Raw genomic sequence first — 17202 nt, forward strand, 5'->3', positions numbered from 1 at the left:
CCACTGTGGAAACACCTTAGATTTTAGAGAATGCTCTGAGTGCTTGTTCCTTCATAGATGAATATCTGTGCCTTTGAAGATTAAGGTGAGACAGCAACACTCATTTTTTTCTAATACAAAAGCATATTCCTAATATATTTTCAACCCTAAGTATTCCATTAGGAATTGGACTCTGGCCAGGTTAGGTAACCAAGGTGTTAATTACCATGACTCCTCTTGCAAGAATGCACATTAATAGTAGGGGAAGACTAGAAGACCGTAATGGAACCAAAACCAGGTTGTCATATTACAAGGGACATAATCACAGATTTAGCCAAAGACAGTGCAATAATGAGGCAAAACTGAGTTTACTCAGTAATGAATAAATCAGGATCCAATTCAATACCAAGAATGTAATCATGACTTGCGCTAGCCGCCTGCCACAGCAAGAACCTGGGGTTATGGTGTTCTTAATGATGGGGTGTGAAGGGGGTGAGTTGACTACACCTGGATTCAGATATTTCTTGGCTATCTAATTTGCACTGCAACGAGGAAAATCTAAAAATCTGTTTTAATAAACGGAGGCCAACTGTCCTGATACAAATGCCCTGAATGAAACAGGCTTACAGCAGGCTTCCCCTCGTAAGGTGAAAGCAGTAGAGCTGGTGGACCCAGAATTAGTGAGCCTTCTGCAAATATGCACTTGTCCAAGCATGGCTGGGGCTGTGGGAGGGAGGCCTGCTGAGGTTCCTGTGCAACAAGGACCAAGGAGCCTCTCATTAAAGACCAAGGGCTGGTCCCAGCCCCAAAGTCTAAAAACACTTAGCTGCTAGGGTCAAGGTGGGTCCTTGCCCTTCTCCACCTTGCAGAGAGCAGGAAAGACCACATCTTCACTTGAGGACTAGGACTGGAGCTGGGGACAAGAACTCCCTGAGTGTCCCAGGATGTTGCCCCACCCCCGTTTGGACCCAACCTGGAGTCCTCAGGCAGAGGTGCATCAGAGCATGGTTAACAAGGAGGTTTGGCACCAGGATTTACACAGCACTGACATCTGCCTAATAGCAGAGGGTATCAGTGAGGAGAGGAGAGAAAGACAACTTCCGCCAGCCCAGCGGTACAAGGACCACTAAAGTGGAAGAGAGAGACAGCCCTGCAGAGAGGACGACTAGCCAGAGAGAGACAGCCCTGAAGAGAGGACGACTAGCCGACTCTAGTCCTCAGAGCACGTGGAGCAAACTGCAAACTGCAAACTGCATGGATTCGCCTCTGGGGGCAGCCTGAGCATGTGACTGATCTGAAAGCCACAGAGGGGAAGAACCATTGAGATGATGTGGAGAAAGTTGCATGCTCCTAGATGCTGGTAAGAGGACCCCAGGTAAGGAGATGCCAGTCTAGGTTGAGATCCTCTGGGCTGGCCTGGACTAGTGGCTATGTCGGAAGAAGCAATCCACTCTGTGTAACAAGGAAAAGAATTGGAAAAAAGAGAAAGGCAAGCAGGACGGCCAATGCTGTCAGCTAACTTCTCCTCTTGGCTGGTACCCCAATTCTAAGAAAATCTATTGTAAATTTCTCCATGGCTTCTAAAGATTTTGAATTATATTTTCAACAATGATAGTAGCTAACAGTCATGATACACTTACTAGGTCAGGCCCTGTACTAAATGCTTCATATATTTATCCTAGTAACAGCTTAGGAGGGAACTCCTAACTTGTGATTATTTCTATTTTACAGATGAGGAAAGTGAGGCTTGGAGAGGTCATGTAACCTCCTCAAGGTCAGGTAACCCCCTCAAGGTCATGTAGCCTCCTCAAGGTCATGTAACCTCCTCAAGATCATGTAACCTCCTCGAGGTCATGTAACCTCCTCAAGATCATGTAACCTCCTCAAGATCATGTAACCTCCTCAAGATCATGTAACTTCCTCGAGATCATATAACCTCCTCGAGATCATGTAACCTCCTCGAGGTCATGTAACCTCCTCGAGGTCATGTAACCTCCTCAAGATCATGTAACCTCCTCGAGGTCATGTAACTTCCTCAAGGTCATGAAGCTCAGGAGATGCCAAGCAGACTTTGACTGCAGATTCTTTAATCACTAGGCCCTTCATCACTAGATCACTCCAGTAATGATATCATCCTTGTTCAGATTTGGACACTGGGCACCAGGCTGTGAACAACAGATAATATCACCTAAACTTCTGAATCCAGCCCTAAGCCTTCTGGAAGTGAGACGCAATTAGCAAATCAAAAGGAGCTGAGGCATCTGGGAAACAAATTTGGAAGATATGACAAGGCAACGTCTGTGAAACACAAATTACAATTCTTTAGACTCTCCTATGGGAGGATCTAACCATCATGGCAGCATGAAGAGAGAGGCTCACCTAATGATACAGAGCCACAAGAAAATTAATCAGAATAAGGACAATTTTTCCTAAAAGGGAAACCTTTTAGGTTTCTGGACACTTTTGCCAACGTCAGGTTATGGAAAGCTGATTAGCTGATTCACTTAGGATGGAACCAGACAAAATGTTCACAAACACCCAGGAGCAATCCTGTCACATCGGACAAAATGACCTAATTGATCTTCTCATCTCTGATTGTAATGACTCTCTTCATTTTTCCACACAAAACTCCCCCATCAGTTCATCATCATTTCCTCTCTTTTGAATTCATAAAAGTGTGAAGCTAGAATATTATGATTCCCCAAAAAATTAAAATACTGCTCTGTCATCCAGGCTGGAGTGCAATGGCACCATTTCAGCTCACTGAAACTTCCGCCTCCTGGGTTCAAGTGATTCTCCCCGCTCAGCCTCTCTAGTAGCTGGGATTACAGGCGCACACCACCACGCCAGGCTAATTTTTGTATTTTTGTAGAGATGGGTTTTCACCATGTTGGCCAAGGCCAGTCGTGAACTCCTGACCTCAGGTGATCCACCCACCTTGGCCTCCCAAAGTGCTGGGATTACAGGCATGAGCCATAGTGCCTAGCCAAGAAGTAATTTTCGAAATTCAAGTGCATGTAAAAACAATTTCATGGACCTATTCTTAATGGTGTAGCATAGTGAAATATAAAATGCCTTATGGAGAACCATCGTCCTGCTAAGATGCCTACCTGTCATTTATGAAGATCCAGGGCCACAAAGTGAAACAAAGACCTTCCTCTTCCTGTTGCCACAGATAGCATGGAAATAGCTTGGAGGTGGCAGTCCCGTGGTAATAAGCCAATAATACTGCCAGCTATTTAGTACTTACCACGTGCCATCCAGCCCTCATAGCAACCTGTGAGGCAGGTGTTATTGAACTGGAAACAGACAGGACAAGGTTCAGAGGTCTCAGAGCTGGGCCGGGGGGCAGGATCAGGGCCTTGGTCTGGCTCCAGAGCCAAGAGCTCGAGCTTCACACCACAGCCTCCCATCCAGGGCAGCGGGTTCTGGGACGGCCACACAAAGAGTGCAGTCTGCATGTTTCCTGGGGCTGCCATAAGAAGTTACCATACACTAGATGGCTTAAAACGACCCCAAGGTATTCTCGCCCGTCCTGCAGGACAGAAGTCCAAAGCCAAGGTGTGGCAGGCTGCTTCCTTCTGGGGCTCCGAGGGAGTCTGCTCCTGCTTTCAGTGGCTTCTGGCATCTTTGGCAGTCCTTGAGAAAGCCTGGCTTGTGGTCGCCTCACTCTAGTCTCCACCTCTGTCTCCACGCGGCCTTCTCTCTCTGCGTTGATGCCTTCTCCCCTCCCTTTTCTCTCATAAGGACACCATAGAAGTCGCCCTAAATCTACAATCATCTTGTTCCAAGATCCTGAACTTCATTACACCTGCAAAGACCCTACTTCCAGGTAATGTCACAGGTCCCAGGGGTTAGGAGGCAGACATATTTCTGTAGGGGGCACTATTGAGCCATGACAGGCTCCCTCCCTACTGAGAAGTTCAGTAACGTATCCAGAGCCGCACGAGGCTTCCAGGTAGGGTTTCAGCAGGATTCACACTGGCTTTTACCAACAAGTGCGTTCCCCCTTGTCTCCTCTCTCTCAGACTACAGCCTCAGTGGTACTGCGAGGTGAAGTCAGCTGGACTTCCTGGGTGGAGTGGGGACTTGGAAAACTTTTCTTCCAAGAGGATTGTAAAATGCACCAATCAGCACTCTGTAGCTAGCAAGGGGGTTGTAAAATGCACCAATCAGCGGTCTGTAGCTAGCAAGAGGATTATAAAATGCACCAATCAGCGCTCTGTAAAATGCACCAATCAGCACTCTGTAAAACGCACCAATCAGTGCTCTGTGAAATGCACCAATCAGCAGGATCCTAAAAGTAGCCAATCGCAGGGAGGATTGAAAAACGGGCACTCTGATAGGACAGAAATGGAACATGGGCGGGGACAAAGAAGGGAATAAAAGCTGGCCACCCCCAACCAGCAGCAGCAACCTGTTGGGGTACCCTTTCCGGCTGTAGAAGCTTTGTTCTTTTGGTACTGCTCTGGGTCAGTGCCATCTTTTTTTGTGTGTGTTTTTTTTTTTTTTTGAGATGGAGTCTGGCTCTGTCACCAGGCTGGAGTGCTGTGGTGTGATCTTGGCTCACTGCAACCTCCGCCTCCCGGGTTCAGGTCGTTCTCCTGCCTCAGCCTCCCGAGTAGCTGGGACTACAGGCACCCACCACCACACCCGGCTAATATCTTGTATTTTTTGTATTTTTGGTAGAGACAGGGTTTCACTGTGTTAGCCAGGATAGTCTGGATCTCCTGACATCATGATCGGCCGGCCTCGGCCTCCCAAAGTGCTGGGATTACAGGCGTGAGCCACCGAGGCTGGCTGGTCAGTGCCATCTTTAAAAGCTGTAATACTCAGGGAGAAGCAGCTTCATTCTTGAAGTCAGCAAGACCACAACTCACCAGCAGGAACCAACTCCCCACGCAGTACCACAACGCAGGCCACAGGAGAAACAGCACGGTGCACTAGCCTGCTGAGGCTATTGTAACAGCACCACAGCCCGCGCACCTTAAACAACAGAAAAGTACTTCTCAATTTTGGAAGCTGAGGTTTGAGATCAAGGTGTTGGCAGGACTGGTTTCTCCCCAGGCCTCTGTCCTTGGCTTGCAGATGGCCGTCTCCTCCCTGTGTCCTCCCACGGTCTTCCCTCTGTGTGTGTCTCTGTCTAGTAAGGTCACCAATCCTATCGGACTAGGGCCCACCCATGGACCTCATTTTAATTTGATTAGCTCTTCAAAGGCCCTGTCTCCAAAACAGCCACATTCTGAGGTATTGGGGGCTAGAACTTTCTCACATGAATGGAGGGTCAGAGGCACCATGCGGCTCACAACAAGCAGGGGAAGACTTGGAACCAGGAGCGAGCAAGGCATCGGGAAAGGGAATCTAGGCAGCGTCCCTCAGAGGGAGTGGTGGGTTGACTTGTGGAGCAGAGTTATCACAAGGGGGAACCACTTTCTCTCACAGAAAGCATGGCAGACACTGAGCGTGTTCCAACAACTCCTTTTGAGGGAAAACCATAGGGCCACTCTCCTGCCATTGCAAATCCCCATACAGTGTGACATAGGCTCACGCAGACTTGCAGGGAGTGCAGCTCCCCTGAGAAAGGATCCTTTGCAGAATCAAGAGGAAATATTCCAGCTCTTCTGTGGTAAGATGAATCAGAAGTCAGTTATTTCCCTTGCCTTGTCCACACCTACAGAAACTAAATTAATTTCGATGCATTTCTTCCAGGGGTTCCTGTCTTCTGTGAACATGAGTGTAATTAAGGCTTCACATTGCATAGTTCTTTGCTGCTGACCACTCATTGTCGTCTGCATCGCCTCCCTTTGTTGATATTCAGAACCACACTGAGATCCTGGTGTTACTTCTCTTATCCAGACTTTACAAATGGATCAGCTAGGAGAAATTACTCATTCAGTTGTTCACTCAGTAAGTGGGACATGTGAGATTTGAACCCAGGGCTTCTAACTTTCTCCCACATGGCACAGGCTTGCACAAGGCATGTGGGCCGAAAGCTAGAAATCTCTGAAATGTGTGTCCCCGACCTCACCTCCCCTTGCTCTCCTTGGGCGGTCCCACTCAGAGGCCAGTCCATGTTTGGTTCTAGGAGGCAGCCTCAGCCCACAAGCAGACAGCCATAGCCCTGGTCCCACAGTCTTGATGGGTGTGGATGGAGACAGGGTTGGCAACCTTGGGTTAAAGTGGCAAGGGTGAGTCATCAGTGCATGTGTCCCTGAGAACACCCATTCTCAGCTGCCCCCATCCCCAGTCCCCATCTGGCCTGTAGTAACGTCATCCACAAGACACAACTCTGCCCATGTTCTCTCTCTTGTACTTCTATCGGCCCTGAGCCCATCTGAGGCTGTGTTCTCTGTCCAGGCCCCAGAGGCCTTGCTTCAATGCCAGTCTCGCTACCTAAGGAAAAGCCTCTTGCCAGTCTCCTCTTGCTCACCAGCTGCCCCTCACAGCTGAAGCCCATCAGGCCTCCAAGCCCATCGGAGGCTGCACAGACAGCGCTCCATTCAGAGCTCTGCTCCAGTGTCCCGTCTTCAAAGGGGACCCGGGAGCAGCCCAGCTGGCATTCCTCCCCGCACTTCCTCTCTGGCCCCTCTGCTCACCCACAAAGCCACTCTAATTCTAGGACCTTCTTACAGCACTAATCACTGCAGGAATTATTTGATTCAGGTTCTCTCTGGGTTTGCTAGCATCTGGAGCTCCAGTGTGACAGCAGGCCTGGCCCACACATCAGTGTGAAGAAGTGCATGTGTGAATGAGTCCACAGCACTAGCCCTCTGGACGCTGGCACAGCCTGGGCCCCGGTCACAGTCTCATTTGGTAGAGAAACTCGCTATCAGCCTGTTGGGAGCCTGCTTGTGAGACTCAGTATGGTCCCAATAAGGATGGATGGAAATGGACCTCTGTGCCATTGAGACCCTTGTCATCAGGCCCTTTGCTTCGAGTCTGATCGTCGGGATTGTTTTCTTTCCTACAGCCAGCTCCCGGTAGTGCGAGGAAGGCAGATCCTGACACAGGACAAAGCAGGCATCAGCAACTTTTGTGGCCATTGGAATTCCCCTTCTTTCTTCCCCCCTCCTATTCTTCCTCTCATCATCTCTCCACCTTCTCCCACTGGACAATGCAACTTGTACATCCAGACTTGTTTAATTTGCACCAAGTAAATAGAGAGGTTCTATTAGCCAAACTGCGCATTTGTGAAACATCCAGAATCTCTTTCCCCATGAGATGTCCCTGAGCCAGGATGAGCTGGGCTTTAAGGCTGGCCAAGTGGGGCCATTAACTCTGGTGTTGCAGTGACAACCCACCCCTCTCCTAGAGGAGGATAAAGGGAAGAGGATGGGGAGGGGGGAAGGAAGGGAGGGTGGGCATCCGGGTGATGACTTATCAGGGCAAAATTCCCATTTTCTCCCAATGATTGTGGAGTCCATACTTAATCATTGCCCTAGGAGCTTTGCCCAGTATCAAAGCCAAACTCTTTACCTTGGTGGACTTAAATGTTTAAAGTGCATTTCCTCGTAGCTGGGGTTCAGAGAGAACATCAGAGTCCAAGACTTTATCACCCATTATCTTAAGTTTTCTTTTTTGCTGTGTTCTTATTTGGTATGGGGATCAGGGTTATACTGGCTTTGTAGAATGAGTCTAGAAGAATTCCAACTCTTTCCATTTTTTGGAAGAGTTTGAGAAGAATTAGTATCAGTTCTTCAAACATTTGGTAGAACTCAGCAGTGAAGCCGTTTGGTCCTGGGATGTTCTTTGTTGAGAGACTTTTTATTATTGATTCAGCCTTGTTACTGGTTATTGGTCTGTTGAGGTTTTCTACTTATTCTGAGTTCAATCTTGGTAGGTTGTATGTATCCAAGGATTTATCCATTTCTTATTTATTTATTTATTTATTTAGACAGATTCTCCCTCTGTTGCCCAGGCTGGAGTGCAATGGCGCGATCTTGGCTCACTGCAAGCTCTGCCTCCCAGGTTCACCCCATTCTCCTGCCTCAGCCTCCTGAACACCTGGGACTACAGGCACCCACCACCACGGCCAGCTAATTTTTTTGTAATTTTTTTTTATTAGTGACAGGGTTTCACTGTGTTAGCCAGGATGGTCTCGATCTCCTGACCTCGTGATCCACCCGCCTCCGCCTCCCAAAGTGCCAGGATTACAGGCATGAGCCACCGTGCCTGGCCGAATGTATCCACTTCTAATAGGTTTTCAAATTTACTGGAGTATAGTTGTTTATAATAGTGTCTAATGATCCTTTGTATTTCCATGGTATCAGTCATGACATCTCCTTTTTCATTCCTGATTTTATTTATTTGAGTCTGAGAAGAAGTTATTTCTAATATATTTAACTATCAGCTGAGGGCTCTGGAGATCCACCAAACATGGTCTCGAGAGAGGGTTATTGGGAGATACTGGTCACCAAAACTTGGCATCACCCCTCGGGCACACACACACACACCCCCCACACGCAATCCACTGACCGCAGCTAATAGTCCCCAAGCACAATCTTAGCCCCTCTCTGTCCTCACTTAGACAAAGTCCTGGTGCTAACATAGTGGAAACGCTTTTACCTCAGGTGTGAAAACACAAGTGGCCACTGTGTCGATTCACTTGATCGGGTATTGCCTTCTGGTAGGCGTCTAACAGCTTCGATGTGACAGCCAGCCTGTTCGCACCTTGACTCCATCACCGCCAGCTCGGCCACACTGGGTCAACTGCTAAGCTCTCTAGGCCACAGGTGTGGTGATAGTGCCCCACCTGACAGTGAATCACACTAGCCACAGGCTTCCATCAGGAAAGAGTTTAGAACAGTGCCCAGGCCACAGTCAACACAGTAAAAATGTGCAACAGCCAGGCATTATTCTTAAAAGGCCAGCATGTGTGAGAAAAATCTTATACAGTATTATATCACAGGTTCTTGATGTCCTATTTTTGAATCTTTTGGATGCCTCTTTATTGAACACTAAGTGCACTAAGAATAAATCATAAACAAGCCGGACTGTGCCCTCAGAAGCTCACATTCTAGAAGCGGGGAGAATAAGTAAGCCAGTGACGTAAATTCTGCAACAAGGGGGAGCTTGGGGCACTTCATTCCTCATAGGCAGTGTCGCTAACTCAGCCTTAGAGGGCCAGAGACAGCTTCCCTATAGGAGCTGAGTCCTACAGGTACATCCATAATTTCCACGCGCTTTCTCTCCTATCAAGTGCAGCAGCTTTTGTGTGCAGTGGGATTGTAGTTATAGGTAAAAAGGAAGCTCATAGATCTTCCATGTTCAGGACAGCGTGCTTCTGCCATTTAATGCTCTAATAACTTGAAGGCCGGACCGCTATTAATGTAGAGTCTCAGAGACTGTTGGGTTGTAGTAGAAATTGGAATGTAAGTCAAGAGACTTGGCCTTCAGCGTTTACTGTCTACTGTTAAATTTGGTTAACAGTAATATATAAGCTGCCTCCTTATATATTGTAAATTCAGCCTAACATTTCTCCATACATAGTGAACTATAACCTAACTGCATGTGTAAGCAGGTGTAACTTGCTGTTGTAACAAAGAGCCAAGTCTCGGCCAATCACAGAAGCCAGACTTCAATCATTCACAGGTGGCCAACTATTTAAACCATATTCAAATAAGGCAAATGCCAAGCTGTAACCCATCCAGCTGTTTCTGTACCCCGCTTCCATTTTCTGCACATCACTTTCCTCTTTCTGTCCATAAATCATTTCCAACCACACAACTCTGCCAGAGTCTCCCGAACCTATTCTAGTTAGTTGGGTGGGGCGGGGAGGGCGGGGGGGAGCAGCGATGGGGGGTGGGTGCTGCCTGACTTGTGAATCATTCATTATTCAATTAAACTCTGTTAAATTTAATTTGTCTAACAAATGGTGTCAGAAGCGAGACTTGAAAGACAACTTCCAGCGACCCTAAGGAGCATCGAGCGACCGAGCGAGGCACTCAGCAGACCCATGGTGCTACTTTCTCACAGAAGCTGGGAATCACCGGTCAGTTCGCTCTGAAGCTTCTTGGATCTGTGTTTTCAGCTCCTTGAGTTTGAACAAATTTTTTACTCAAACTGGGCTGAAAAGTCCCACAAAAACTGAACTGAGTCCAGGATGGGCTAGATCTGGTAATTAACTGGCTTAGATCCGTGTAGAGGCCTGAGATGTCCGCCTGGGCCAGACAGAAACTGGCAGTGAATAATAAAACTGGGCTTGGGGGGGCTTTCACAGGGGTGTTTGTGTTCTATTTCCCACCCCTCCTTTTTTCTTGCATGGTTAGATAGAGGAAAATCACTGGCTAAGTTAATAAAGGGGATCTGAGAGCCAAAGCCAAAATTCAATGTAAAATGAGAACTTTAAATTCTAAAAAACAAAACACCCCGCTTCCAGCTACAACTACCCACACATGTATGAGCATTAGACCCCAAAACAAGAAACGCTTACAAAAAAGACAAAATCTGACTACAAATAATTTAAAATTACAATGCAATATTCCAAATAAACAATACTATACTTTTAAAAATACATTTAAACATAAGGGTTCTTAAATTAGGCTGATCCAAAGATGTTTACTAATGTGTAGAAGTTTCTAAAATTTTTTCAATATTTTTATTGCCCCTTTTAAAAGACTATAAAAAACAAATTAAAATCTTAATTGACTAATTAATTTTAAAACTTAAATCTATGAACCTTTTGGCTTAATTACTATCCTTCTATAAAGGCTTTTTAAAAGGCTATTCTAGATAAAATATTTATAAAAGATAGACCCTCAGGTTAAAAGAGGCTTACTTCTTTTTCAGATTTATCCATACTGAGTCCAGACATAGAAAATATTTTCTTTGTCCTATTCTTTAATGGGTTCCACCTTAAACTCAATAATTTTGGCTAAAAAATAATAACAAAGTTAAAAAGACCACCTATTAAACTAAATCTGTCTCCAAAATACAGCTGACAACATTAAGCTGGCCATTTTCACACCTTTTTTTTTTAAATTCACATGTATAAAAAAATTCAGTGATAAAGATATCTGCCTCTCTGCATCGAAAAGAGAGGAAGGAATGAGTCACTAAAACCTCTCACCGTTAGTTTAAGTTTACATAACTAGTCTTACTTTTACTTGAGGTACTTTTCTTTGACATATTGTCTTACCTGGGCCTTTACCTATACCCTCATTCCTTAATTTGAACAAATTGTAATACAACATTTGAGCCTAACATCTCAGCCCTGTACTTTTGAGATAAACATTTTCTGCCTTTGTATTTGGCTGTTCTTACATTCCTATAAAGAATATCTGAGGCTTTCATTCCTATAAAGGAGTAATTTATAAAGAAAGAAAGTTGAATTAGTTCACAGTTCTGCAGAATGCACAAGCATGGCACCAATGTCTGCTCAGCTTCTGGTGAGGGCTTCAGGAAGCGGACAATCATGGAGGAAGGTGAAGGGGGATGCCAGCATAACACATAGTGAGAGAGAGAGCAAGAGAGAGAGAAGGGAAAGTCCCAGATATTTTTTGAACAACCAAATCTCATGTGAACTAACTAAGCAAGAACTCACTTATCACCAACGGGATGGTGCCAAGCCATTCATAAGAGATCCACCCCTAGGATTCAATCACCTCCCACCAAACCCCACCTCCAACATTAAAAATCACCACACTTCAACATGAGATTCAGAGCAAGCAAACATCTACACCATATCAACTTTGTTTCACTTAAGAGTCATTCCTTTAAAAATACAAATTTAGGGTTGCTTGCTAACAAATACTTAAGATGATAAAATGTATAAGGATTTATAGTCTAAATAGAAAGAAAAAAAAAACTATCCTCTGGGTGCAGTGGCTCATGCCTGCAATCCTGGCACTTTAGGAGGCCAAGGAGGGCGGATCACGAGGTCAGGCATTCAAAACCAGCCTGGACAACATGGTGAAATCCCATCTCTACTAAAAATACAAAACTTAGCTAGGCGTGGTGGTGGGTGCCTGTAATGACAGCTACTTAGGAGGCTGAGGCAGGAGAATCACTTGAACCCAGGAGACAGAGGTTACAGTGAGCTGAAATGACATCACTGCACTCCAGCCTGGGTGACAGAGCAAGACTCAGTCTCAAAAAAAAAAAAGAAAAGAAAAAAAAAACTATTCAAAAGACAAATAAAAATTCTCTATAAAAGCTATAAGATCTGATTCTGCCTAAGTGTCTTTATTATGAGGTGTGTGTGTGTATGACAGTTATATCACATTCATATGTACTTGATAAATACAGCTAATTTAAAATTTTAAATAAGTTTAAAATTCTAATAAAATAAAAATGGCTTCAAATTTGTCAGTTAAATATAATCAAAATATTTTTGCCTGGTTCTATGGGTTAAACAGGTTTATACTGTCCCCTCTACATATTTTAAGGTAATAAAACTGCTGCTTCTAGAATATTGTTGATGCTTAATTTGTTCACTAAAGAGAAAGACTGACTGCTAGACACCCCCAGAGCCTTACACACATCATACTGTGAGCTTGTCTTTAGTTTGAGGTTATAAATTCTAGGATCTAGACAGGTGGCCATAGTGAGGCCTAGAGACATGTCCTCAGCACCTTGACCACCAGCTGCAAGGCAAAGTCAAACCCATTATGTCCCCTTTCCCCCTGGCCCAACTTTGCCTCCTGGCCATACTGAGAGAGTCAAATCTTCTAGATATCCTCTTTACAGCTTTGTCCTCGCTCTTAAGTTCTATACCTGGTATATAAATTCAGGACCCAGAAGGGCTCTGTTATTCATAGCCATCCTGGGTGCCACATGGGTACTCAGGACCTGGGATGACTGGGGAAAACATTAGGGAGGGTACCTGTGTCATAGTTTCAAAATTCTGTCCAATGATTTAAAATATTAAAGTCATGTTATGTTAAATTAAGTAATACATAATCATAAAACATCTGAGTTATTTCTAAGTTAAAATACTGAAACATTAATTATAACATAAGTTTAAGTTTATATACTTTAGCATCTTACTTTTACATAGTATAGAAAAACCAAGTGTATTTAGATTAATAAGCAAAAAATTTTAAAAAACACATCCTTCTAAAAAATTAGGAAATGGTTTTTAATATATAAATACTAATATGAAACAGTTCAAAATTACTTACTTCCTAGGTTTTCATTAGAAATTTAGAGAGTTACTATCATTTCTTGGCCTTTTTGCTAACATCAAGTGTAGAAATTAGAGTTACTAAGAGTTAAAATTATAGTTGATATGAATAATTAAAACTACTAGATATAAAAAATTCTGTATACAGAGTGTATTTAAAAGGCAATATGTGTTATTGGCAAAAAAATTATAAAGGCATAGAAGTGAATGTTGAAAAATGTAATTTTGTCGAATTTAGAAGTTATTTAATAGTTCTTTCAAGTAAGAAAATTTAAAAAAGATCACGGCTGACTAGAGGCAGGACTAGATTGCAGCTCCAGACAGAGCAGCGTGCAGAGGCTCACACTGTGAATTTTTACCCCAGATACCCAAAGAATTATAAATCATGCTACTATAAAGACACATGCACACGTACATTTATTGCAGCACTATTCACAATAGCAAAGACTTGGAACCAACCCAAATGTCCATCAGTGACAGACTGGATTAAGAAAATGTGGCACATATACACCATGGAATACTATGTAGCCGTAAAAAAAGGATGAGTTCATGTCCTTTGCAGGGACATGGATGAAGATGGAAACCATCATTCTGAGCAAACTATCACAAGGACAGAAAACCAAACACCTCATGTTCTCAGTCATAGGTGGAAACTCAACAGTGAGATCACCTGGACATAGGGTGGGGAACATCACACACCAGGGCCTGTCAGGGGCGGAGGACTGGGGGAGGGATAGCACTAGGAGAAATACCTAATGTAAATGACGAGCTGATGGGTGCAGCAAACCAACATGGCACATGTATACTTAGGCATCAAGCCTGCACATTGTGCACATGTATCCCAGAACTTAAAGTATAATAAAAAATTTAAAAATTAAAAAAAAAAAACTCCTTGGACCAAGTCAAATGGCCTGTAATAACCCATTTAATGAACAGTGCCATACAAATAAATTTAAAAACCAAAATTAATATTTTAAAAGATATAATTCAAATATTAACTGTAGATTCATGGAAAGTCTAGATGGCCATCTGGTCCTTAAAACTTCCATTATTAAAAGCTCTACACTCTGTGACTTATCATGAAAAAAAACCAAATTATATATATTGAATTATATATTACATAATATATATTACATATATATATTGGATTATATATTATATATAAATATATATATATTAGTAAAACAACTGTTATAAATTACTAAAATGGTTTAGGACCAATGTTTGGTTTGTCAAACTCATAATCCTAAAAAGATAATCAAAACTTCAGATATAATACATTTCTGCTACCTAATGGGTGACTTAAACACCTGTAGAAAGATTTCATTCAATTGCCATTTTCAATACATGTTTTCTAATTATATAGAGGCTTTCCCATAAAAAAAGGCTAATGATATAACAATATATATAAGGTTATTAGAAAATATGTTTCCCTCATGAGGCATTCCAAAAAAACCCTTCAACAATAAAGGCTTATTTCACTAGACAAGTTGTAAAACAGTTAAATAACATATTACAGCTACAAAAATATTAGACAAAAGGAACTAAATCAACTAAGTTGCCTTAGTCAAAGATATCACAGATTGATGACAATTAAATCCACTTCCAAATAAATGGACCCTTTATAAGACAGTCACTAAAAGGCCTATGCCCCTAATAATAGAACATCATATATCTTTTGCTCCTGAATTCTGATATGACTAAATGCTGCAAGCGTTTAATATGTTATGCCAAAATATATTTTCAGATTAAAGAAGGCTGTTCTTAATCCACCAACTAAATATAATCAAACCGTTCACGATCCAGAACCCAAAGATAGAGTCTTCTAAAAACGACATCAAAGAAAAACTGCCCTTACCACCCACACTACAACAAAACTTTGAGACTTCAAACCTTGGGTTCATGATCTCACAACTCAGAAGGGTCCCTCCAGATGCTTAAAACTGTATGCCTGTTAGAACCCTTAAGGTAAACCTAACCAAAGAAGTTTCTCCCCAACAATGGACAGCATCTTACACATAGACAGCTTCCCCAAGATGACAGATCAAGACTCCTCTGCCATCATGAGACTCTGACCTCTCATTTCTTTTCTTACTTATGCCTCTATAAATAACAAAACTAAAGAACAGTCATGTGCACCCGTGAAATATACTTTTATTTATAAAAGATTTTACAGCCAGTCTTATTCATAGACAAACTTATGCCTTGATAGATAAAAAATAAAGGTCCAATATTGACTAAAGGTTTTAATAATACCTTTGTTACTCCATAGTGGAACACAAAACATTAGTGCACTCCTCTTAACCTACATCACAGGTTTAAAAAAAATTGCCAGAAAGCCTTCACCTTTCTAGATAGACATCATTTTACATCCCTTCCTCCATGGTTTACAAAAAATAAAACAATGATTAAAAATGTATCCCTCATACTGGGCTCTATAACAGATTTTACTACAAAGGCTAAGATTACACAACAGACTTCTTAAATTTTCTTGCTAAAGTTACACTAAATAATAAAACTACCTTAAATTACCTACTGACTAAACAGAAAAATAATGTAAGTACAATTGCTGACACTTCTTTTTACACATAGATAAAATACATCAGATATTATAGAAATTCAGTTATAAGAGATTAACAGACTACTTACTTAAAACAAATAGGTTCTTCATTTGTCTCATTCTTTTTTTTTTTTTTTTTTTGAGATGGAGTCTCGCTCTGTCACCCAGGCTGGAGTGCAGTGGCACAATCTCGGCTCACCGCAAGCTCTGCCTCGCGGGTTCAAGTGGCTCTCCTGCCTCAGCCTCCTACGTAGCTGGGGTTACAGGCACCCGCCACCACACCCAGCTAGCTTTTTTTATTTTTAATTTTTAGGAGAAGCAGAGTTTTACCATGTTGACCAGGCTGGTCTCGAACTCCTGACCTTCAGCGATCTGCCCGCCTCAGCCTTGGCCTCCCAAAGTGCTGGGATAATAGGCGTGAGCCACCACGCCCAGCCTCATTCTTTATTTAATTTTAGTTACATAGTTTATGAAGAACCCGGCTTAAAAAAATACTTCCAACTCTTGATATTATCCTTACATATCCTGCCTCCTTACATATTTTAAGTTCCTAATAGGAGTCTCTCTGATGTGCTATATTATGTGAACATTTTTAAGTATTTACATGCAGCCATCCATAAAATATCAAATAGCCTTTCTTCAACAAAAACAATAAAAACTCAAAAAAAATACGTGATCATAGACACCATAACCTATAATGACCTATGGAGACCAAGAACCCAAAATAATAAGTAAAAACAGTGCTAAAGCCCCAGGTGTTGGTCACAGGTCACACTGTCACCTAAATAAAAATCTGACCAAAAAAACCTGTTAAACAAAATTATGAGGCCATTATTTTAGACTGAGTTCATATACTGGACCTCAATAGACCAGACCAAATTAAAGCAAAATAGAGTCACTCATACAAACTAAAACTTTATTTTAAAAAACACCAGATAAATCCCAACACAGATCAGATTTTTTTTCCCTCCTAAAAACAAGAAATTCCAACATAAAGAGATCCCCTCTACTCTAACCCTTACCAAAAAATAACCTAGAGTTCTTATTCTCACCTTACATAACCTACCATCCTACCACTTCCCAGTGAAATTTGAGATCAAATAAACACATTTACAAAGGTGACAAAGTGATATCAATGCCGAATGTTTTGGTCAACCTCTCAAAATTGGGAGGTTGACCAACAGGGGGAAATTGTTAAATTAAGTTTAGCCTAAAGCTATCACCTTCATATTTCAAATTCAGCCGAATGGTTTGTCCATTCATAGGAAACTGTAGCCTAACTGGATGCATAGACAGACGTAACCCACTCTTGTAACAATAGCTAAGTCTCAGTCAAACACAGCAACCAGACTTCAACCACTCACAGGCAGCCGGCTGTACAAACAAGTTCCACCAAGGCAAAACTGAGCTTCAACCAGTCTGGCTGTTTCTGTGCCTCACGTCTGTTTTCTGTGCCTCACTTTCCTTCTTCTGTCCATAAATCTTTTCCAACCACTCAGCAGCACCGGAGTTGCTCCGAACCTATTCTGACTCAGAAGGC

This window comes from Papio anubis, chromosome 19, assembly GCF_008728515.1.
Source record: "Papio anubis isolate 15944 chromosome 19, Panubis1.0, whole genome shotgun sequence".
Taxonomy (NCBI): Eukaryota; Metazoa; Chordata; class Mammalia; order Primates; family Cercopithecidae; genus Papio; species Papio anubis.